This window comes from Pleurodeles waltl, chromosome 1_1, assembly GCF_031143425.1.
Source record: "Pleurodeles waltl isolate 20211129_DDA chromosome 1_1, aPleWal1.hap1.20221129, whole genome shotgun sequence".
Lineage (NCBI taxonomy): Eukaryota > Metazoa > Chordata > Amphibia > Caudata > Salamandridae > Pleurodeles > Pleurodeles waltl.
The window spans coordinates 426,323,104-426,348,158 of NC_090436.1; positions in this window are offsets into that span (position 1 = coordinate 426,323,104).

The following is a 25,055-nucleotide window of genomic DNA, read 5'->3' on the forward strand; positions in this document are numbered from 1 at the left end:
ATAAGCCTGTAACCACAGGAGCAGAGCGTCAAACTTAATGGGGGACGGCAAAGGTGATTCAGATAGAGGGCTTGTTCCCATCTCTGCTTTTTTCTTTGGATTTTTTTATGCATTTAAATTCTGGGTGAGAGGGGTGTCCACAAAAGGAACAGTTGTGCCTGAATTTGCAAGACCCTGCGGGGCGCGAACATGTCTTCCTATTGAACGCCCAACAAGATCCTTTCTTCTCGCTTGAGTATTGTGCACGAAAGGGCTGCCTCCCTGGTACCTTGTTATTAACGCATTCTAACCAGACGTTCACCTCCGTCTGGTCCCAACCAATAGATGGGTCTACCACCTTAGCCCAGCGAAAATCCCTTTTGTATTCCAACCAGGCAGTGCCCCCATAAGTGTGTTGTGCCTTCAATATTTTGTTAGCATAGCAAATCATCGCAATACCCAAATCAGGTTTATTTTCTAACATCACTGACATGAATACATTGAAACCGAACAACCAGTTCGTAATGCTCTCCTCCACCTTGGGTTTTTTGTCCCCTGAAGAAGACGCCTTAACTTCTTTATCTTTATTTTCTACCTCCCTCCTTTTTGCCCTGATTAGTGAACATATGTCCACAAATTCCCCTTTCCAAATCTTTTCCTTTACTTCTGCACTAACATGCGCTGCCAGCTTACCTGGTCTTGACAGTAATGCATCGATGGCTGGCCCCTCCTTTGCCAAATTATCTTTTTCTGGAAACTTCCTAGTTTCGGTTGACCCATTTTTAACTAAAGGGTTAGTAGGATTCACAGCGCCCGGTGCCGGGGTGACACCCGGGCTACCTAATGCCGCCTGCAGTGGAATTGAGCTATGTGCTGATGACAACATGCTTAATTTGTAAATTAGGAGGTGCCTCACAAATAAGTGCTGGTGCTCAGCACCGGGAACAAAAAGCACAAATTAAGCACTGCCTGTCGCTTCAGTTCCATTATTGAAATCTGCAAGGAATCATCGAAGTTCCAAGGATCTGGGGTACTGATAAGGTTTTGGTCCAGTGGAGGTAGTCTTGTAATACTCTGTGATCCTGTAGAAATGAGACCTACACTACTCCAGCATTAGTGTGAGAGCCTGAAGGTGTCTCTTATGGACCTGTTTCACTTATAGGACCCCTTGAGCAGACCTGCCCTCTACAAACCCACTTGTGAGCCCCCTATTACCCACCAGACGAAAGTATCATGGAGCAGACCTACCTTCTTAAAACCCACTCTGCATAAGAAAGTTCAATTGAGCCACCACAGAGACATTTTTGCAACAGGACCGTAGATGAGCTCAGTTTTGGCACTGAGACAATGTAGGTGCAGTATTAATTGTCCAAACCAGTGTTAGAGAAAATGCTAACCTAGGATTCATGTTCACAATGACTCCTAGATCTTACATTTTAAATGACCATGGACAAGGTAGCAGTCTCCAATCAAAGGATTCCATATGTGATGTTTTAGGTTCTTCATTCGTTATTAGAGACCCAGGAAAACACACCTGCAGCTGAGTAGTTGCTCTCAGTACACCTTTCCTAGATGGGTTCTGCAATTCATAAAATGTGAGGTTTATAGAGCCACCTTAGCAGGTGACACTGCTAACAACTGAACTAAAGGGGATAATGCATTTTGTGAAACCATGAGCCTGAGGTCATCAAAGGAGCGGGACACAATAACCTCAATGAATTTCTTCTATCTCTCTCAGTGCTTAATTTGTAAATAAAAAGGTGCCGGTGTCCAAAGCCCTCCTCTTAAACACGTGGCTGCTGCAATTAAATGTGTGAAGATGGAATACTGAGGCGGCGTAATCCTGAAGCCACATCTCGGGCCTCTTCAATCCATAGAAAGCCACTCCCTGCCCCTTCAGCTCATTCCAGCAGATTTCTACTTTCTCTGTTTGTGACGCTTTTTTGTTTTTCCCTTCATCCGTCTTTCCCATATGTGTCTTTTGCTCGCAGCAAATGCTTTAGGTCGAAGAATAAGCACCGGCCCTCAAAAATAAGTGCTGGTGCTCAGCACCGGAAACAACAAGCACAAATTAAGCACTGATCTCTCTACGAAGAGAGAAGTCATTCACAAACATTACCTCACTCACTACCTTGGGAAGGAAAAGGGTGGGAGGTATCTGAATGTGCAATGTCTTACCAATGTTGCCGAAATCTATTGTACAAGCCATGACTCCACTGACTGTATAAATAATGACAACCATAATAATAAAAGTATCAATAATAACAACAATAATATTGCTGATGAAAAAAACACTAACAATAATAACAATACTTCGAAGCCAAATAATTAACAACTGCTTTTATTATTCTAAGTTAATGACTCCCATTTTGTCAATCCCAGAACAGACAGAAGAATAGTGAGTGCACTCACCGAAGTAGGTGCCTGTTTCTTGCTGGTTGCACTGAGAACTAAGCATCATCAGTACTACTAACGTGCCTAAGTTAATGCTTTAGTTCTCACATTTTCTGCTGAACTGGCATCCATATCATTAAGCCAACATTTCTATCAGAAAATTAAGCACATTGTGCAAAATACAACAAAAGTTGAATTATCATATCATAGTATGTGCAAGTTATGAATCTGTGTCAATAGGGAGCTCTGGTGTAACGCAAATTGAGGTACCTGCCCCCTGCAAAGTACGTGGAGGGGCCCTAGTCCGGACTCTCAGGAGCTCTCAAGCCAGGGTACTGTGCTAAGGGGACCCTCTAGAGTTTTCCCCCCTTACCTCCCAACCTGTGGGAGCTGGAGGCTATGTTTCGCCACTTACGGGAGGTTCAGTGACTGGATGGCACAGTTGGTTGTCAGTGTCTGAAAATTCTGTCTCTTTCGTTATGTTCTGTTAGGCTTTGTTGCGCAACTTATTGCTCTAATGCAGTGGTTCCCAACCTTTTGTCTTTTGTGGACCCCCATTTTATCAATACTGGAACCTGGGGACCCCCACTGAATCACTATTGGAATCCGGGGGTCCAGAACTGTTGTATTATTTAATTTCCTAAGGAGTCGCGGACTCCCTGAGGAAGCTTAGCAGACCCCCACGGTCCCCGGAGCACAGGTTGGGAATCACTGCTCTAAGGTTTTAAGTGAGTGATGCAGAACGCCTGCCCCCCTTATTTTCCTACCTGGTATCACCTGACCAGCTGCAGTGCTCGTGTGAGGCACGTGAGTGGGCGTGCGCACATGCGCAGCACAAAAGCAGCCCCAGGTTACTACCAGTCACTTACAGTTTGGGCTGGGCCCACCTTTTGTTTCTGATCTATCAGGTGATTTTCGCAGGTGACTGACAAGGGCAACCTTGAAACAACATTATTTCAGAATGATGATTGCCTGCTGTCATAAATTCCTGCTTTAATAGTTTATTACAGACTGCAGTCTATTGACAGTGCCTCTGTTTTATGGCTGCACAAATGTCACTACTGATGCTAGTCGCTAAAACCAAGTTAAACCTGCCCTTGGAGAAAGCATGGCCTGTACTGATCCGAGTCATAAATGCTGAAGTGGAGAAAATCCAGCGAAGGGAAGAACGAACCCGCCTTCAGCCTGTTTAAAGTACGCCCTCCTCGCCTAGGTGATTTTCCATTGGAGACACTTTCAGCCCTACGTGAGCTGCAGCTAGCAGCCTGTCTCTGAAATAGGTTGTAATATGCGGTGCGATCATGTTAATAAGAAGAGGGAGATCGAGAATAGCATTAAAACAAGAATGATACACACACTAATATTCGTTTTAATCCTTACTGAGTGCCACCTAACGCTTTGTTAATTAACGTTGCATGAAAATATTTCTTTTGAACAAAAACACCTCCATGAGCGTCATGACCATGCACCCCCCTATCAAAGATTTCAACCCTAAAATCCAGGCGAGGTACACGTGTTCTAATATGATAAGACGTTACACAATGTTGCCCGTGTAACCGCATATATTCTGTGATTAGACTGAGTTACAGAACGTTATTGTTTTTCACGATGTTGATTATGCAATCTTGATGCGTTATTGCTACTCATATGATGCACATTCTGCCCCTTAGTATGTCATTGCCCCTTGTACCCCAGGTATGACTCACCATGGCTCTGTGGGGGATGTTGAGCCTATGAGTGTGCACGCATTCTGTGATGTACACGTTTGATCCTTGGCGTGCCCATAGATAATGTTATGTTATTAGATGGATTTACAAAATGTTACTCCTGCTAGTAGATCAATGTCCTTTGATGGTATGCTTTACACAAGACTGTTCATGCGTAGTTTGCACATATTCTGTGATAGTCTGAGGTTACACAATGTTGACTCAATGAATGTGTACAAGTTATGTGATTATATGAGGAAGGCCACTGTTGATCTTGTGACTCAATCCATAATCTGTCTTCGTATGGGGTTGTAAAATTGTAACCCTGTGCGTGCACACACGTTCTTTGATGGTAACCAGTTGCACAGTACTGAACCTGTGATGGGATGGGGTCACTCTGGGGGATGCTGTACACAGAGCCAATGCAGCCTGGGAATCACCACTAGAACTCATCTAATATCCTAGTATGACTACTGACTGCATGTACTCAGCAGTTAAGATGGGTCTTAGGACAGCACTTTTACTTAATAGTCTCTGCCTGTAGCCTGCAACCAGGGCCGGCTGTAGGGGGGTGCGACCGGTGCCACCTCACCGGGTGCTGACTTTGGGAGGGTGTGCAGTGTTTGCAAGTATATTTTAGTTTTAAAAGCCTCTACTGCAGAATTCCTTGCTTCAAGCCATATTTAAGCAACAATTCAAATGTCAAGATAACACTGGTGATTAATGAGCTGCCTGGAGAGAGAAGGGAGTTTTCTCTAGTGGACGTTTTAAGGTAGCACAGAGGATTAATATGCCTCCTGCAAAGAACATGTACCATGCAGATCACAAAGTGCATATAACGCACTTGGGTCCATGGGTTACTGCTTTTGTCAGAGAGGTCCCTTTGTTACTTGCAGTTTATAAGTTAAATTCATATAATCAGTAAAGTATTAACTATCATCAAAGAACTGCGTGCATTCCGCACGGTATAGATTAGAGTGTTATTATTTTTTCCCAAGTCTTTCATTATCCTAATGTTGCAAACAAGGCTTTATTGGGTATAGCCGCAGTGTTACATTTAAAATTCTGAGTTTGTGTTTCTCTCCAGATCAAGCACTCCTAAACTACACTGCTTACCAGTACGGATGACGTGACTCCTACACCTTGTAGTCCTCTGTCTTATGTAACGTTTCTGATACACTGAGTTACACTTGTATGATTGGTTGTCTCTGTGTAATTTGTGTGAGATGTAAAGTGCACTGACACCCTGCACTGGAATAAGTGGTGCTATAAAACTACATGCATCTGGAAGAGGTTGGTTATGTAGATTTGAGGGGCACTGTTAAAGGGTGGTAGTGAGATAATACGTCGCGGGGTGGTCATTGGGGGTGCCAACAAACATTCTCGCACAGGGCACCGCCAGAGCTAAGGCCGGCCCTGCCTGTAACAAATCAAACCTCAGTCATCCCTCTTGGACCCGTACGCCTCCGATGCTTCCTCTTGTACCCATACGCCTCGGATGCTTTAATCCTTATTTGGCACGATTTGTTTAGGAAGGCAAAATCTCCTTACTTTTATTATCAACATCCATTGGAGAAGTCTTCTAATATGCATTCTTGCCTGCTCTACGCCCTTACTCTTCAACTGCATGAGGCAGGAATAGTAGCACTCTGGGATTTGCTGTCTGAAGAAGGAAGTGCAATTTGTGAATTTCAGAAACTTAGAGCAAATAACAGAACTTGACTAAATTTAAATATTTCCAAGTGTCTGCATGTACATCAAGCTTGACTATCAAACGTGTACAGCATGGAGGGTTTGTGCCTTCAGGAGGTGTCTGGGAAGCATTAGAAAGTCACAACATGATGTGTCAGTCTTCTAGAATTAGAAGAAGTGATGATGGACCCATCCTGTAGCATCTGGAGAATTTGGTTGCAGGTTGTGGAGATGGAAAATATTTTAAGAGCATCAATAAATTCGCTCCACAGGTCAGCCAGCACATTTAAAGAGGAACCACTTCTTTACTATACATAGGGTATCTTGGTCCCTGCTGAAACAATTAGAAATTAAACCCTTAATACCTGGCTAGTATGCAAGATCCAAGGACTTCAGCGCTGATGACCTACACATTTTACCTAGTTGTTTTAAAATGTGGTGCTCCAGAGCATTAACAAGGTTATTGGGAAAACAATTGAGCTTTCTAACCTTTTGGGAATTTTGAGATTGTTTGACAAGCTTTAAATGTTTACTCTCAGAGTGTGGTGTTCTACCTCTGTTGCTAGCAGTGGTGCTAATTTGTAATAAATGGATCAAAGCTTTTCAACCCACTTTTGAAAAACGATTACCACACGCAGTAATGGGTGGAAAAGCTTTGATCCATTTAATGTGCATGTTAATGGACAAGTTATGAAGGGGGATGAGTAGATTTAAGGTTTGGGGCAAGTTCCTTGCATGGACTAGAATAATTACCCACGTTCCTGATTGGCAGCATATGTTTGCTACAGTAGGTGTATTTTTAAAGATTATGTCACACGTTTTGAGATAATGTGGGTCCTTATGTGGTAGAACACAGTTAAAATCATCCAGGTAGAAAACTCATTATGCAGCAAGACTTGCAGGGCCCCCACAGCAAATCAGAGATTAGCAGTACAATTTGAAGGGCTGGTTGCATATGAGATCTTTTGAAAGAATGAAGATTGTAACATAAACATTAGTATGACGGGATAACACGCACAACATTTTATTCCCTGACATATTATATTTTATTTACATGCCTTTCAAAAGAAATATGTGTCTGTTACATCTGTATCTTATTTTAATCTACTTGTCTTTGGTACCTTCTGTCAGGCTAATACTTCAGATACTACAGAATCCAGGGATATTAGGACAATCCTTCTAACAAGTATTGCCGATTGTCTCTAGAACCCCAAGAACCAGATATTAATATAAGCTCACTGAATTGGCAATTATTTCTTTTTGAGGTTTTGGCTTTCAAAAGGGGTAGCAAAACCGACACTAAGATAGACATGAAACACTCAATAATTTACTGTGCAGTCTGTTACATTTAAAAAAAAAAACATAATGTGTAGTCACTATTAGGCTCATTAGATAATAAAATAAGATAGTATCAAAGGGAAATGAATTGTTGCTATAGTAGTGTGATATTCTGGAATATTTTATTTAATGCTGATTAGTATCAGTGCACATTTCAAGGAGTCAGCGATGCACACAGGGCTCAATGTGTGTAGTCTAGAACACCATACGTCTTGTTCGTTTGATTAGCTTATATGTGTGTGCAAATCTGTTTAGTATTTTCTGTTCTTTCTGAGGCCTGAATGAGGGCCATTACTTTCTATCTGATCTTTCGTAGCAGAGCAGAATAACTGCTACCTCATACGTGGTAAGCAGCAAAGGAAGCTACTTGTGGATCTGAGAGGTTACACCCCATGCCAACAGAGATCCCCAGCCTCGGGGAATTACTCCAATCAATCAATCAATCATAAAATGTGTAGAGCGCGCTACTCACCCGTGAGGGTCTCAAGGCGCTGGGGGAGGGGAAACAATGGGGGGGCAGGGAGGGTCACTGATCGAACAACCATGTCTTGAGGTTCTTTCTGAAGACCAGTAGGTCTTTGGTTTTGCGAATGTCAGTGGGGAGGGAGTTCCAGGTTTTGGGGGCGAGGTAGGAGAAAGACCTGCCTCCTGTGGTGGTGCGTTGGATGCGGGGGACTGTAGCTAGGGCAAGGTCGGCTGATCGGAGGTTGTGTGTGGGAGTGTGGAAGTTAACTCTTTCATTGAGGTAGGTTGGGCCGGTGTTGTGGAGGGATTTGTGTGCGTGGATGAGGATCTTGAATGTGATTCTCTTGTCTATGGGGAGCCAGTGAAAGGATTTGAGGTGTGGTGAGATTCGTTCGTGGCGGGGGAGGCCAAGGACGAGGCGTGCGGCTGTGTTCTGGATTCTCTGGAGTTTGCGTTTGAGTTTGAGTGTGGTGCCGGCGTAGAGGGCATTACCGTAGTCCAGCCTGCTGCTGATGAGTGCGTGGGTGACTGTCTTTCTGGTTTCTGGGGGAATCCATTTGAAGGATTTTTTTAGAGTGCAGAGTGTGTGGAAGCAGGAGGAGGTTAGATCATTGATTTGCTGTGTCATGGAGAGGGAGGGGTCGAGGATGATGCCGAGGTTGCGTGCGTGGGTTGCGGGGGTGGGTGCAGGGCCTAGGGCGGTGGACCACCAGGAGTCGTCCCATGTGGTTTTGTTGGGGCCAAAGATGATGATCTCGGTTTTGTTTGAGTTGAGCTTGAGGTGATTAGTGGTCATCCAGTTGGCGGTGTCGAGGAGAGCGGCGTGTAGGTTGGTTTTGGAGGTGGTGGGGTTGCGGGTGAGGGAGAGGATGAGTTGGGTGTCATCTGCATAGGAGAGGATAGTGATTCCGTGTGCTCGGAGGATGTTGGCTAGGGGGATCATGTAGATGTTGAAGAGTGTGGGGCTGAGGGAGGACCCTTGGGGGACTCCGCAGGTGATCTTGGTAGTGTTGGAGTGGAAGGGCAGAAGGCGGACTCTCTGGGTCCGGTCGGTGAGGAAGGAGGTGAGCCAGTCTAGGGCTTTGTGGCAAATTCCTATGTTGTGGAGGCGTGTGCAGAGTGTGTGGTGGCAGACGGTGTCAAAGGCTGCGGAGAGGTCTAGGAGGATGAGTGCGACGGTCTCGCCTTTGTCGACTTTGGTCCTGATGTCGTCAGTGCATGCGATGAGGGCAGTTTCTGTGCTGTGGTTCTTGTGGAACCCACATTGTGAGGGGCCAAGAGTGTTGTTTGCTTTCAGAAAGTGGGATAGGCGGGTGTTGACTAATTTCTCTGCAACCTTGGCGGGGAAAGGGAGAAGGGAGATGGGGCTGTAGTTGGAGAGGATCTTTGGGTCAGCTTGTTTTTTTTTTGGAGAGCGGTGATTTCTGCGTGCTTCCAGGGGTCTGGGTAGGTGGCGGAGTCGAAAGAGGAGTTGATTATGTTGTAGAGTATGGGGGCAATAGTAGGGCTAGCTTTGTTGTAGATGCGGTGTGGACAGGGGTCGGAGGGGGAACCGGAGTGGATGGAGTTTATGTTTTTTTTGGTTTCTTCGTGTGTGGTGGGGGTCCATGTGGAGAGTGTGGTGGGGGGGTCCTGAGTGGGGGTTGGGTTGGGTGAGTGAGGGGTATGTGTGGTGGGTGTGTGTGGTATGAAGCTGTTGTGGATGTCCAGGATTTTGTGGAGGAAGTGGTTGGAAAGGGCGTCACATAGGGGCTGTGTGTGTGTGGGGTCTATGTTGCTGGCTTTGGGTTTGGCAAGTTCATTGATGATGGTGAAGAGTTCTTTGCTGTTTTGAGAGTTGTTGTCAAGGCGTGTCTTGTAGTGATCTCTTTTGGCGGTGCGTATGAGTTGGTGATGGGTGCGAATGGTGGTTTTGAGGGTGGAGAAGTTGGTTGTGGAAGGTTCTAGTCTCCATATTTTCTCAGCTTGGCGGCATTTGCGCTTGGAGTCTTGGAGTTCAGGGGTGAACCATGGGGCGTTCTTGATGTTGCGGGTGGCGATGTGTTTTCTGAGGGGGGCTAGTGTGTCTGCGCAGGTAGTGATCCATTTGGAGAGGTTATGTGCTCCTGTGTTGGGGTCGTTGGTGTGGGGGGGTTATGGGCCAGTTGGGAGTTTAGTTGTTCTGTGGGGATCTTGTCCCACATGTGGTAGGGTGTGGTGTGTTGATGGTAGTGTGTGGGGGGTTTGGTGAAGGAGAAGTGGACGCAGCGGTGGTCAGTCCAGAGGAGTTCGGTGGTGTGGGTGTAGGCTATGTGTTAGCTTGAGGTGAAAATAGCGTCAAGCGTGTGTCCTGCTGAGTGGGTGACTCCAGCACCAGTCACAGTGGTGAGAGACTGCTTTGAAACAGCAGCATGCAGGGTGCAGTCTCACAAGACATCATTGGGATCTTCGCTATCCAGACCTCCAGTAATAATGGAGAAAGTTAAAGCACAAAGTGGCCCACAGACACCATAATCAGGGATACAAAGAGGGGCATAATAGATAGACGAGGAAGAGCATGTAGGCAAGCCCATTACATCAGCAGATCACCTCAGCGATTTTTGAACTGTTCTCTTTACCTCACAAACACGATGCAGATAAGGTTTGGTCTCTTACACGGTGAAAATGTTGAGCGAGACAGGGAGCAAAAATGTCACTTTTTGCATTGCATCTTGTGTCAAGCTCAGTAGTGGCAGCAGCCCTTTGATAGGTTGCACGAACTTTGGGCACAGAATACAACTGCATTGATGCTATATTCCATCTCTCGCCATCCCCACTAATATTTATACTGACACATTAGGGCCAGGGGTAGAAGCTAGGAAAGAGAAATGGGATAAGAGAGAAGCACAGACACAGGACTCAACCATGTTCCGAGTCACGTCTAGGGTCAAAGAGGTATGCCAGTTGTAGTGGATTTCTACATGATAATAAGATGCCTTAAGTAAGTTGGCACTAGAATGCTGAACATAACCGTAATTGTGAATAGATATACCCTAGCCATATCTCTCCTTAACCAACCCTCTATGCTTAGCTAGTTAACTGGGAATTCCTGAAAGCTAAGGAAAAAACATTGTGCACTTAGATCTCTCCCTACATTTAGCTTGGGGGCGAACTCAGAAATCGAGCTAGCCTACCAACAACACACCATTGCCAGGCATCTCACTCATTGCACAGCATTCTTTAATTTCGGTTCTGTGGTTCCCACTTGCCTTGTTGAGATGGAAACTCTGCCATCCAGAAATGGAAACACTCTGTTATCTTTGCAGAAACCCACAGGTATCTTCACTTGGGATGGGAGCCAAATTCTGTGACTTCTTAGTAACTTTGAAAACCCCGGCTGCTGTCTTCTCCAGGAGTCTCATGGCAACATCTAGTTGTGATACATTGAATCAGAATCTTCATCACTCAAGAGTCTCTTAAGATTGGTAAGCTTTTACAGCACATCCAACCTAAAGGGGAACCCCCCCGGTCAACATGGCGGCCGCAGCAGACGCATGATCCGAGCTCTGCTCACGGCCCACCACTAATCGTCGTAATATGGGCGTCCCTGCAGCTGTCTGAATAAGGAAATCGGTTGCACAGAGGTTATGAATGCCTCCGGAATCGGCCGACACCCGAACCGAGGATCGAGTTGATCCAGCGGAGCAGTGCTGCGCCGAGCCTTCTGTGAGCCCGGATGGGAAGGGGAAGGCCTCTTATGTCTGTCGGAGTCAAGCGGCATGAGTAACGCCGGTCAATGAAAACGCCACAGCAGATTGAAGGGAGGAATTGAGGTGGGGCGTCCCTCCCCTTGGACACAGGTACGATCCCCTTCTTAGGGGCCACGACGCGCCAGCGGCATCCCCCGAGTGTGGTAGCATCGGGGGCAACAGTGAGGTGCGGCACGCCGCGTAGAGCCGTGAAGACAGGGCGCGCCCTCTCAGCACTCCTCGGCGCTCGCAGGCACTGCTCCCGTGCGGAGAAGGCAGACCGTGACGAGGGAGCTGAATGGTGGGGCAACCGCTGACAAATTAACGCGCCCCCCCTTCCCGAGAAAAACGCCAAACTGACGCTGTCCCTTGGACACAACAGCAGATCTGCGTGCAGCGCTCCGAGACCGATCTCCGTGATAGCAGCAGTGTTGGACACAGAAGAGCCAGAGGGGAAAAAAAAAGAAAGCAGGAAAGCGGGTGAAACAAGCGTCAAGAAGGCGAGCGGAGAAAAGAAGGAAGAGGCTAAACAGGAAGCAGAGGGCAAACAGGGAGCAGAGAAAGCGAGAACAAAGAAGGAAAGAAGAAGGGGAAAAAGAAAATATTAAAGTAGGCAGGGCAAAGAAAACTCGAAGCGAGGCCCTGAAACAAACTCAGCAGCCTGCCACGACAGCCGACCAAAACACAATAAAAGATAAGGCCCGGACAACTGGCACCTTGACTAATAAACACCGCTACCATTACTATTATAAACATGGGCAAACCAAAAACTCTGAAACTGCAGCCAAATACAGAAACCAAGACTACCTCCTATAGAGGAGAAACAGGCACCCAAAATAACGCTCTGCAAAAGATGTCTGAAACCTTGGCCGCTCACTCCGCACAATTTGATAAAGTACTACAAGCGGTATTAGACACGAAGACCTCACTAGAAGGGAAAATAGACTCGGTAGTACTGGATGTCAATCGCCTTCGCACTGATTAACGGAGACTGACGGAGAGAGTCACCATCACTGAGTCGGTACTTTAAACGGCCCAACCAGCAATAACCGAGCTGAAAGCTCAAATTCAACGCATGGAGAGCGACATAGTTTCGCTACAACACAGAGCTGAGGACGCTGAGAGCCGCTTACGCAGAAATAACGTAAGGTTCCTAGGGTCCCGGAATGTACAGAACTTCCGAACGCTGAACACTACCTGGAACGATGGCTCAGAGACACAGTACTGTAAGAAACTGCATCACAGTCACTGGTAATAGAACACGCGCACAGAGTCCCGGGTGGACCGACTCGACCAGGCGCCCCACCCCGTCCACTGATAGCAAGGTTTCTAAATTTCAGGGACCGTGATCAGGTACAGCAAAGCTTTCGCAACAAATGCACTGTCCGCATGGAGAACGCCGAGATAACAGCATACCCTGACTTCACGATGGAAGTCCAACGTCAACGCGGCACTTTCACCAAAGTGAAACAGATCCTCCGCGACAAGAACATAGCCTACTCTCTCCTGTTCCCGGCTAAAATGAGAGTAATCCATGGTGATAGGACTCTCTTCTTCCCATCCGCAGATGATGCATGGACATGGCTACATGCTAAAGGACTAGTAGACCCAGTGACAGAACCGGATGGGAACGGCGAATGGCTGGAACAACGACCCAGAAGAAAGAGAAAAACCAATACCAGGATCAAAATTAGACCATCAAAATCTCAGGCTGCAGATGCGCAAGCACAGGTCCTCAAAGCAGCAATTACATTTGCATCCACTCAATCACCACCCAGAACTGAAAACAGAGACTCGGACACAAATTCTACACGTGACTGCCCAAGTCCCCCTTCCTCACCACTAATATTCGGCCCCGCCTTGACCCCACGCTCTGCAGATGACATATGAAACTGTGCAGGCTTGTTTTCAAAACTAAAACACTACACAAACAAGGAACATACTACAGTAACAAGACGCACAACTGAACCAGGGCAACAAAGGACTGATAAAAATCAATACACGCAGGAAAGACCACACTCTCCCGGAAACGAGAACAACAGAAGACCACCCGAACAAACCGAAATGAATAGACTACCCTCAAGCACCAGAAGCAGATGAAAGACCGAATGACAGAGACGCGCAGAGATGCAAGATCATCCATGTGGGCCACGATAGCAGTTAAACCAGATCTCCTTTGGCCACGCCTCCACAACCAGTGGGACTACCGAATGGACTTGAAATCAAGTAACGTAGAGAATGGCACCAGTTGTGTCACACAGTTTGTTATGGTTTTGGTTTTTATTAGTGTTAGTTCGCCAGTATATATATCCCAACCGTGGTCACGGATAACGTGCTCAAGGGGAGGGGGATCCAGGGGGAGGGCGATGAATAGGCAGGGACCCACAATCTCAGCAATGACACCATTGTACGCAACAAAATTAACCATATGGCTATCTACAATATCTTAATCTGGAATGTAAGAGGGATGGCTAAAGCAAATAAATGCAATAGAATTTACAATTATCTCAAACGCCATAAAACGCATATAGCAATATTGCAGGAGACACACCTCACAGCCGAAGACCTAAACAAATTAGCTAGGAAGTGGTCAGGAAAGGTATACGATATGAACATCTCGACGTATACAAGAGGCGTGCTGATATGGATAGCACCCAATGTCCCCTACCCAGTGGTACACACACAAACAGACAAAGACAGCAGATATGTCCATCTGAGAGGGGAACTGGACGGGAAACAATTGTGCATAATGGGCTATACGCACCTAACATCAAACAGATTGATTTTCTACTATCCACATATGCAGCACTAACATGGGACCCACTACTACCCAGCATATGGGGTGGAGATTTCAATTGCGTACCCGATGCTAACATGGATAGATCCCACCCCTGCTGGAAGGCGCCCCAAGTAGAAGACTATCCCAAATGTTACGAAACTGGATGTCAGATAGAAGACTACACGATGCATGGAGGAACCTACACCCCACTGACTGAGAGTACTCCTTCTTCTCCCCTGTCCACCAGCGACACACCCGCATAGATCTACAACTATACACAAGCGAACTCACGCAATTGCTAGTAATGGCAACCTATTTGGCTAAAACGTTATCAGACCACTGTCCCCTAGTTACCACAATATGATGGGGCAGAGCATGCGGGTGCACGCCCACCTGGCGCCTACAGCCGTCCCTACTGCGCAACCCCCCCTTTCGGGAAGAACTAGCAGAGGGTATAGTCGCATATTTTAAAACAAATGCAAACACGGCGTCGGCAAGAGCAATAGAATGGGACAGCCACAAGGTGGTGATAAGAGGCCTGTGCATGTCCACATCAGGAGGAGTACGCAAAACATTACACAGGGAACTGGAGGATATTTAGAGGGGATTGAGGGAAGTGGAAAGGGCAGCGGGACAGAATGGGGAGGGCGAAGACAACATGATCGGATTGAAAAAACAATGGGCTGATATTGATGCGCGCTTACGTAAATATGATCACCAACATTACACAGCGCGAATACATGCCGAAGGCGACCGTTCCAGTAGACTACTGTCCTGGCTATTGAAAAAAGAGCAACAACACTCCACCATAAACGCCATCCGTACAGAGGAAGGCACCATAGTTAACACGCAGACAGAAATAAATGAGGTCTTTAAACAATACTATGCCACCTTATATAAGGCAGAGCCCGTCCATCCGAGCGTCAAATAAGAGAATTCTTCCAGACACCCCAACTAATCAAGCTCACAGAAGAACAACTGACAGAATTAGAAAAACCCATTGCACTGGAAGAGATCCAGCAGGCGCTGAAACAAATGGCGCATAGTAAAGCCCCAGGAGGAGATGGACTCCCGGCAGAGTACTATCAGGCCTTTGCAACGCAAATAGCGGCACCATATTTAGAAATGCTGCAAGAAGCATTTGAAAAAGGTAACCTCCCAGCATCACAGCGTGAGGCAATCATAGTGGTCCTCGACAAAAAAGGACGCGACCCACTAGATGTTCGGTCTTATAGACCACTGTCCTTATTAAACTCCGATTGTAAATTACTGGGGAAGATGCTGGCAAACCGCCTTCTCCCATTAATGCCAACACTAATCCACCCGGATCAATCCGGTTTCATACCCGGCCGAAGTACACACACAAACATCAGATGCCTATTGCAACTCATAGCCGAAACCCCAGAATCAGATATCGCTAGACATAGAAAAGGCATTCGACACGCTGGATTGGCCATATCTGCTAAGATCCCTAAAAAACATGGGTTTCGCCAGTACATTCATAAGGTGGATAAAAACACTATATGCTGACCCGAAAGCCAGAGTGAAGACAGGGGAAACAATATAGAGGAATTTGTAATAGGAAGAGGCACCAGGCAAGGATGCCCATTATCACCGTTATTGTTTGCAATAACAATAGAACCACTAGCAGCAAGACTGCGCCAGGAGGCACCAAAATGGGGTATTCCTGACGGAGAAACACACAAGATCGTCTCTCTCTATGCGGACGACGCGTTAATATACTTATGTGATCGCTCGGAATCCCTACCAGATCTGCTACACCTGTTAGGCGCATTCGCAGACATATCGGGCCTACAAGTAAACTGGGCAAAATCATGCCTGTTCCCAATGCAATTAACACCAGACCCCCAAAGAGAAGTAATCCCCACACACAAGCTACAGTGGTGCCACATCACTTTCAAGTATCTAGGGGTTCAAATATACCATAATGAACATGACCTAAGAGAAAGCAATATAGATCGCACAATCAGATCTATAAGAAGTTCAATGCCCTTCTGGAGCTCACTTCCACTTTCACCCATGGGCAGAGTAGCTATAGCCAAAATGTTAGTACTACCACGACTTCTGTATTACTTCTCGGCATTACCGCTTAAACTCCCCAAGAGCTACTTCACACCCCTACTGACAGACTTGACGCGGAACACAGGCCGCCAACGTGTAGCCCTAACCAAAATTTACCAGCCATTAGAAAAAGGTGGGCTGGGAGCACCCTAATTCGAATTATATTATGCAGCAGCACAAATACACTGGATCATGGACTGGACAAGTAACCCAAACAGATCGAAGGTGCGTATGGTAAACACCCTGCTGGGACAATCAGACGCCATAAACTGGTTTATTGGTCGTGATAAATCAATGCACAATGGCAATATCCTGCTGGAAGTAGCAGACTGGGAATGGCCCCGATATGTAATGCAGATGGGACGTAAACCACCATACTCACCCTGAATCCCACTATTGGCTACCCTAGGCCTAGACAACATATCAAAACAATTTAAACTAACAACATGGGTAGACAGATGCATAAATACAATAGGCGACATATTCGAAGCAGGGCACTTCTTATCATACGAAGTGCTGATGGACAGGTTTAACCTAGGCAAGGGCGAATTTCTCGCATATAAGGCGTTACAACAAGTAATACGCAATATATGGAGCAACGGCAATAATGAACCTAATACTGCACCAATACTTCACGAGTTGCTGACAGGAGCAGGCACACAAGCAGATATATCCTGGATATATCGTACATTACAGAACCACCCAGAAGAGGCCCAAACTCAAGCAAAAAGTAGATGGGAGAAGACACTACAAACACCCATACCCACAAAAAAATGGAACATGGCACTAGCAAATACGAAAGAAGTATCGCGCAATGCCCGTTTCCGGTAAACGCAATTTAACTATCTACACCAGACCTACCTCACCCCAGCTAAAATAAAACACATGTTCCCACAATCCAACTCAGGGTGCCCTAGATGCGGGACTCTGGAAGCAGATTTTGTACATATGACATGGAATTGCCCCCCAATCCATCGTATGTGGCAGGAAGCAAGGACACAAACAGCCACCCTGTCGAGATTACCCCTCCTCCCCTCACTAGAATCTTGCCTATTAGGAATACGCACGCGGAAAGGCACAGACAAGCAAAAACACAGAAGCACTGACCTCGCGTTCATATTACTCAAACGCCTAATTACCATACAGTGGAAATCACCCAGCGCACCAAGCACACACCGCTTGACACAAGACATGCTACACTGGTCCAAAGCAGAAACGCAAGTACTACAGACACTACGCGACAGCGGGTGGAAATCAAGGGGGCAGATATATGGGACTCAATCATAGAACAACTAGAGCTAAAAGATGATACCCGACCTCCCTGAATCAGGCATTCGCCTACATCAGGTGTGGACACACCTGAGTATCATCAACTCGCGAAAATAGATAACACGGGGAAACAAAAAAAACAAAAAAAAGTAAAAAGTAGAATCATCTACACAGCCAAACCTGGATTATCCACCCTCCCTCCCAACACTAGCCCTCCTCCCACACCCTTTCCCCCTCCCACCACACCCCTTTCCCCACTTGAGCTATCCTCCTACACAGCACAAGACGTAAACCGGCAACATATGCAAGCAAAAACAATCTATACATGGTGAAATTTTTTATTGTTAACCTTTGTTTTCTTCTTTTTCTTTTTTGTTTTTCCTTGTTCTTATTGTTCCTTTCTTGGTGGCTTCACATATTATCCTGTCGACACATTATGTAAATTGCAGTAACACAACAAATGTAACGATAAATGGCTGTAATACTGTGTGGATATATTCAACTAAATGCAAGTAATGATAAACCAATAAACAGATAAAAAAAAAAAAAAGGGGACCCCCCAGATTTGTAATGGAGCTGCTTATGAAATAGTCAAACAAGTTTAGGTGAGTGCACAGAAAAACCCATTCCTAAGATCGGTGAGCCACACAACACCCCTTCAACCAAAAAGGTAATGCAGTTGTCCTTTGATCAAATGAGAATTAAGGGACTGATGTAGAACTCAGTGGAGGAGTTACTCTGTCACAACGGTGACGAATAGTCTGTCCACCAAAGTCTAAATCTTATTGAAGATAAAGGGATGTAGATTTTGGCAGAGGGGATATCTGTCACCGTTGTGAAGGAGGAACCCATCTGCTGCGTTCCAAATCAATCCCTAAGTATTGTATTCACATCAAATTATGGTGTCTTACCTAACCACCATCAATTGCCATGGAGGTGATGGTGATCACAGCGGAAGATGAGGTAATGATTTGACAAGAGTGACATGATAAAACAGGACCATGCATATGATTAGTGTGTGGAAGTGGATTATTAGTTGGCGTGGATGGTAGTCCACTACAAGTTATAATGAAACTTTTCTTGTTAGGCACAGTAAAACTTTCAGTAATGAAAACCTGAGCTTGACCCCAGGTAGCTTTGGCAGAGAGCAGATAGGCTTAACTCAAAAAATATGTAAATCATTGAGATGTAGTAAATCAGTTAAAAAGTCAAAACCATACCACAATAAATCCCATTCCAGTTTATAAAAATAGAGCATATTATAATGAATAAAATGACATCAAAGCTACAAAAATCTTATAAGAGGAACCAGAGATATGCATCTTTAAAGTTTTAAATAAGTATAGCACCAAAACTGCAAAGAGTCAACCACAAGCAACTGGTCATGCTAGACCAGGACAAGGGTAAGGTTTAAGGCCGACCACGATGGAGCATGTGACGGATACAGAGGTAGGATTGGTACCATCTAAAAGTTACCTCAATGTCTCTGCAAGGCAAGGCTGCAGGCTGGATCCAAATACAGACTTGTCCACTGGTTGATGAAGAACAAAGTCTTAGTGAAGCCATCTATGAAGGAGGAAAAAGTTTAGAGTAGGAAAAGTCCAGAAGTTATGCCAAGGGCATCGTCGACGGAGATCGGATGCTGCGTGGCGTCGGGCTCACTGATGCTTTCTACTTTCAGACTTAGACTATTTTGTGAAAGTTGGATTTCCTTGACAGGCAAGGCTGCAGGCTGCATCCAAAGATAGTTTGATGTCATTGGATGTGGAGAAAAATGGGTGCTTTCCTACATGACCCTCCAGATTTAAGTGGACCATCATCTAAGTGGAATCACCTGGAAAGGCCATCTGCATTGACATGGTTAGTCCCAGGTCTGTGTTCCACTGAAAAGCCATAACCTCTAGGGAAATGGACAACCTCAACAACTTGGTGTTGTCTCCTCTCATCTGCATCAGCCACCTGAGAGGTCTGTGGTTGGTATGAGCCTTGAAGTGAATCTCGAACAGGGAGGGTCTCAGCTTCTTCAGGGACCAAACCATAGCAAAGGCTTTCCTCTCATTGGCACTCCAATGTTGTTCTCTTTGTAGGAGTCACCTGCTGATATAGGCAACTGGTTGAACCTGGTTGAACCTGGGCCTCATCATTGTTTGTGACAGCATTACCCCAATCTCATGTTCAGAAGTGTCTGTTTGAACAATGAACTCTTTACCACAGTCTGGTGCATTCAGGTCAGGTGCTAAGCACATAGCCTCTTTCAGGGTGTTAAAGGCCTTTTGGCATTCTATGGTACAGATGACCTTCTTAGGCTGTTTCTGGGAGGTGAGAGGGACCACAATGGTGCCATACCCTTCACAAACCTTCTGTAATGTCCAGTCAAGGAGACAGAGGAGCAACAAAACTCGTTCACTTTTTGAAACTTCTGGGGCCAATTAAATTGGACAGTCATCCTGTCCCAGGTTTTGGTTTGTCTCAGTTGTCCAGATAGGGGAATGTCATGGGCTAAGGATAGAATGAACTCTCTGTACACTTGGGGGACCACCACTCTCCTGGTTGCACTCGGTGTGGGTTCTCTGGACTCATTATACAGGGACCCATTTTCCCAATCAACCCTGTGGGTACCACTGACATCTCCCTCTTCTTGCGTTGCAGCTTGCTGCCTAGCCCTTCAAGAGTAGGGCATGACTTTTGCCCTGGCATAGGTTCTCTCTGTAGAATCCCTTTGTACTTAGGAGCTCTGCCAGATCAGGCCAGGCTTTCTCAGATGCAGTTCCCTCCTCAGGCACCAGAGCTTCTCCTTCAGAAGAACTCTCCTCCTTGTCCTGTGACCTCTTTGAAGCATATTTTTTCAGACGTCTTGTCCTTTATCTTGCTTTGGGATATTTGGCCATTATTCGGGGCTCCAAGTTCCCATGACTTCCCTGTTGTACTGTCTTTGCTCTGGTTGTCACTCACACCCACTCAGGGAGGCTAAGCATTTCAGCATGAGCCTTTCCTTCCACTTCTGCCCAAGCCCAAGCAGAAGTTTCCAGATAATTTCCCAATCAACACTCCACTAGGATCACTAGGATGGCAGGGGACACAACCACCTTCTTCGGGCCAGTAACCCCTCCTCACTCCACTTTTACCAAAGCCATTGGATAGAGCTTAGTCTCATTGTCAGCACTGGTTACCTGTTTACTAACACCAGGTAGGATTTGGTCTGGGGTGACCAGTCTAGCTGCCACCATGGTGAGACTGGCACCTGTTTCCCTCAGCACCTCTACCTCAGTCCTATAGATTTTTTGCTTTTGTCTGTATGTCTTCATGGTTCAAGGTAAGACTGCCAGGACTTCTCTATCCACCCCACCCACAGACACTAAAGTAGCCTCTGTGTAAACTCTGTCCTCTCTAGAGTACACTTCTATCCCCGCTCCTATACTAGCCAATCACTGGACTGCTCACTATTGGGTGATGTTTTGGGGCATGCTGAAAGCCCTTTCTTATGCCCAGACTGCTGACAGTAATAGCATAGCCCAACTGCCTTTATAGAATCCCAGGTCTTATCCTGATAAGCCATACCCTTGGGATGGGAAGAGTCTTGAGGCCCACCTTCCTGAGAAGAACTTTGGGGGCCTTTAGAGAACTCTTTCTTTTTATCCTTTTTGTTGCTCACATCTTTCCCCTGCTGGGAAGTCTGAGCACCCAACTTGCGCTCACTCCCGCCATTGGCCTTCATGGACACCCTGGTTCTGACCCACTTGTCAGCTATCTTCCCCAGCTCTCTTCTCTGGGAGAAGACAAATTCAAACCCACCAGATGCTAATGCAGTTTTTCTGCAGTACAATTAGTCAAAATGTGCTCTTTCATAATTAACCTATATAACCCATCATAAGTGTCCACCTCATTGCCTTTTATCCAGCCTTTTGGTGCCTTGACGGAGGAGTCTACAAAGTCCTACCATGTCTGGTTTTGTTCTTTAGGGGTGTCCCTAAACTTCACTCCATACTGTTCTGTGGTGAGCCCAAACCTTTCTATTAAAGTTTCCTTCAAATGCTGGGAGGACTCTGTCACATCCTCATTAAGGGTCATAAGTAAATATCTTCCCTTGGCTGAGAATAACTCCCACAATAGAGAGCCCCAGTGCTTGTGATTTATCTTACTCATTTAGCAGGCCCTCTCAAAGGCTGCAAACCATCTGTCAATGTCTTCTCCATCACCAACTATGGGACAATCCCTGTATCGATCTTAGGATTTAAACGTTCATCTTGTCCCCCAAATTACATTGCTGCCACCATTAACTTTGGCCTTTAAGCCCATTTGGACCCTTTTTTCTTCAATCTTTTTGTCCTCCAGTAAGAGGAGATCAAGATCTTTCTCAAGGCATTCAACCATCTTACTAGTAGGGGATCTGCTATAGTGAGTTCTGTCACTCCCTGCTAGTGAAGGGGGTCTGGAGAAGGATAGAGAGTTTGGGTATATACCTTCTACCCCATTTTCGATTTGGGCTAAGGCCACATCCTCATGTTATTCAGGATCTCTTTCTGAGGAATGGTCCACCCTCTCTAGTTTTTCTTTCACGTGAGAGCTGAGGGCCTTCTCAAGGCCCTCCCTTTTGGCTGTTGCTCTAAAACCAATGCCTCTAACTTTGCACAAGGCTCTCTGATCACTCATCTTGGGAGCTGGAAGGGCAGACAGGTCAAGGGTTTTATCAGCCTCCATTGTGCCCTAACTTGATTTGAAAGTTGGTACCTTTTTAAAACTTTACAAAAACCTTAAACACTTTTACCTAACTTTCTAACCTTTTAAATACTTTTGAAATGGGGGTGTACACAAGGTCCTAAAAATTGCAATTAAAAACTTTGTTGAAAACACCTGAAAAAATAATTTTGGGTCCAATGTCAATAGTGAATGTCTTGTGTACAAATCACTTACGACCATTTGGTACTGTGAAATTCAAGTTCAGGATCCCCCACTGTAATACCAATGTAGGAAAGTTCGGTAATGTGCATTGGGGCTGGTTAGGCTTCACTATGTAATTCCTTCATGTTACCTCAAACTGGGTCCTTTTGATTTACACTAATAAATCCCTAGCTCAAACCTTGTAGTGTGGCACAGAGCACTCAGGCTTTTCTAAAGGAGAATGTGTTAAGCATTTTAGTGTACTAGCATGGATGATAAGTAATGGACATGACACAAAAGAAATCTGTCATTTATAAAAACTGGGCATATTTTTATATAATTTTAGACACCAAAAGGAAGACAGTTGGATGAGCATTATAAGAATGATAGATTTTTAAAAGAAAAATAAATCAGTACAGAATGATAACATTGCAGTCAATGGGAAAATGCACTAGTTACAATCAATCACTTGCAGGTAGAGTTCACTGGAATTCACTGAGGGTAAAGGTGATGCGTGTCCCAGCACCACGGACAGCCAGGAGAACTCAGTACCTGGGCCCTTAGAGCAAGGTAAAATTCAACTGACTTGGATCCACATCACCTTCCATGTGGACGTGGATGTGGAAGCTGTCTGGGGTTTGGGTTTAGGCGTTAATGACTTGTGAACACATTCAACAATGAATGCTGGAGAGAATGCCTGTCTGCCAAAGAAGGGTATAAGCTTTTGCTCCACAAAAGTTTACATGTTTAGTGCATGTTTGACTTTCGCAATACCCATGATTTATACATTATTCCATTTGCAAGCGGCCTTCCAGTTTCATCATGGAGAGGTCTTTGGATATCATAGCTAGCTTTCTAGAGTGTTCACAGGTGGTATGCTCCACTTCTGATATCCTGGTTTCAGCTGCATTAATCTGGAGATCTTGGAATGGTCTATTCAGACTGCGAGATGATCGATCTTAGAGTCAGTGGTTTTCAGGCTTTCCTTCACAATCTTCAGGAATCCAGTGACCTCCATATCATCAGTTTGCATTGGTGCCTTTTGCGGTTCTAGGCCTTACTGGCTCCCAGCTGTTTGTCAAACTACACCTTCAAATACTTTTGATCTGTTTCCCCATAGTAAGTTGTTGTCCTGGCAGGGATCCCAAACCACTTCTAAAAACCACTTTGATGCCTTGCGAAGTTGAGTCATGCATCTAGAGCCTAATTGACGAGGTCAATATCCATAGCTATTTGGGTTATTGTGAACCATCTCCATGGGCAACGCGGCCTAGTTAATTAATATGCTTCTATGTGGGTAAATATGTGTGTGTATATATATTACTAGGCTCTGAATCTCCTTGGGGGCACAATCTTGATGCTGAGCTATATGTCCATCTTAGATGATATAATGACCATCAATTATATTTATTTCTAATTAACAAAGAGATTCTGAATGTTTTGCAATTCTGTTTTTACGCAACTGTGGGCACAATATCATTCTATTAATGTTATTTTATGAAGGTAGATGAGAAGACTACAACTATCACAAGTAAAGGGGTAGCTATTTATGAATTCATATTTGTCTCTAATTGAAGCTTTAGGAACTTTTTACAAAAGTGTTAATTTTCATTACTATACATATCCTTTTCGGAATTTGCTTTAGGATTATTTCTTCCCTAGAATTCAAGAAGCGTAGAAGACTGAATCAATGTATATATATATATATCTATATATATATATATATATATATATATATATATATAAGAAAAAGATTAAAAGAAAGAAAACATTTTTTTGATTATAATATAATAGCTCTCTAACACTTAGTTGCACTTGATATACACATTTTTGCACATATTAATATTGTTATCACGTAGCACTTTGCACTCTATGCTGAGGCCTCTTCCAAACTCATATTGATTACATGCATCTATAGAGCTACGTATTATATAGATTAGGATATAGAAGATCTAATCTACAATATACAGGTATCAGATATGTATTTATGTACCATGATATAACTAAATATGATTGTGGTGTAAGGTACTTATTGGTCAGACATAGAAAATAAATTGTAAGTTAAGGGTAAATTGAGTAACTACAATACGAGATCATATCTCACTGAAGTTTATCTAGACATTGCAATTTGTTATTAATATGAGATCACATTGATGATATAGAATAGGTTTTGAATATGAACTTAGTGATGAACATGATCTAATATATCTAAATTATAAAAGTATTGAGAGTTATTTTGTTGACTGTGTTAAAATATTGAGGAATTTTTTATGATAAATTTATTTCTTATAACTAATCAATTTTTTATAACTAATCAATTCGTTATAACAAACCATCTATATTATTTTTTAACATTTTACAGTATTTATAAGATTTGTGATAAACTGATTGTGTTTATGAATTGAGAAAATCATGAATATTTATATACCTGTAGAGAAGAATACATTCCATAAAAACATAACCCAAAAAAATATACTTTAAAAAATACTTGACCAATTTGATTTATGGTAGGTTGACTAGAATAACTGATAACAGTGGTCTCAATGATGGATTAACGTGTATTATTATGTACAGAATAGTTAACCAACGATTTGTATAAGAATGAATTAATGATAGGTATTATTTATTTGAGACATCCATGTGACATATATAAGATATCTATGTTTAAATTATTTAAATGGGTGTATGTGAATCATGTATTAATTGTAGATTTTAAATTTTGAAGCATAGGTTTTTGCATGTTTTAAGATGGCCACCACTTTAAAT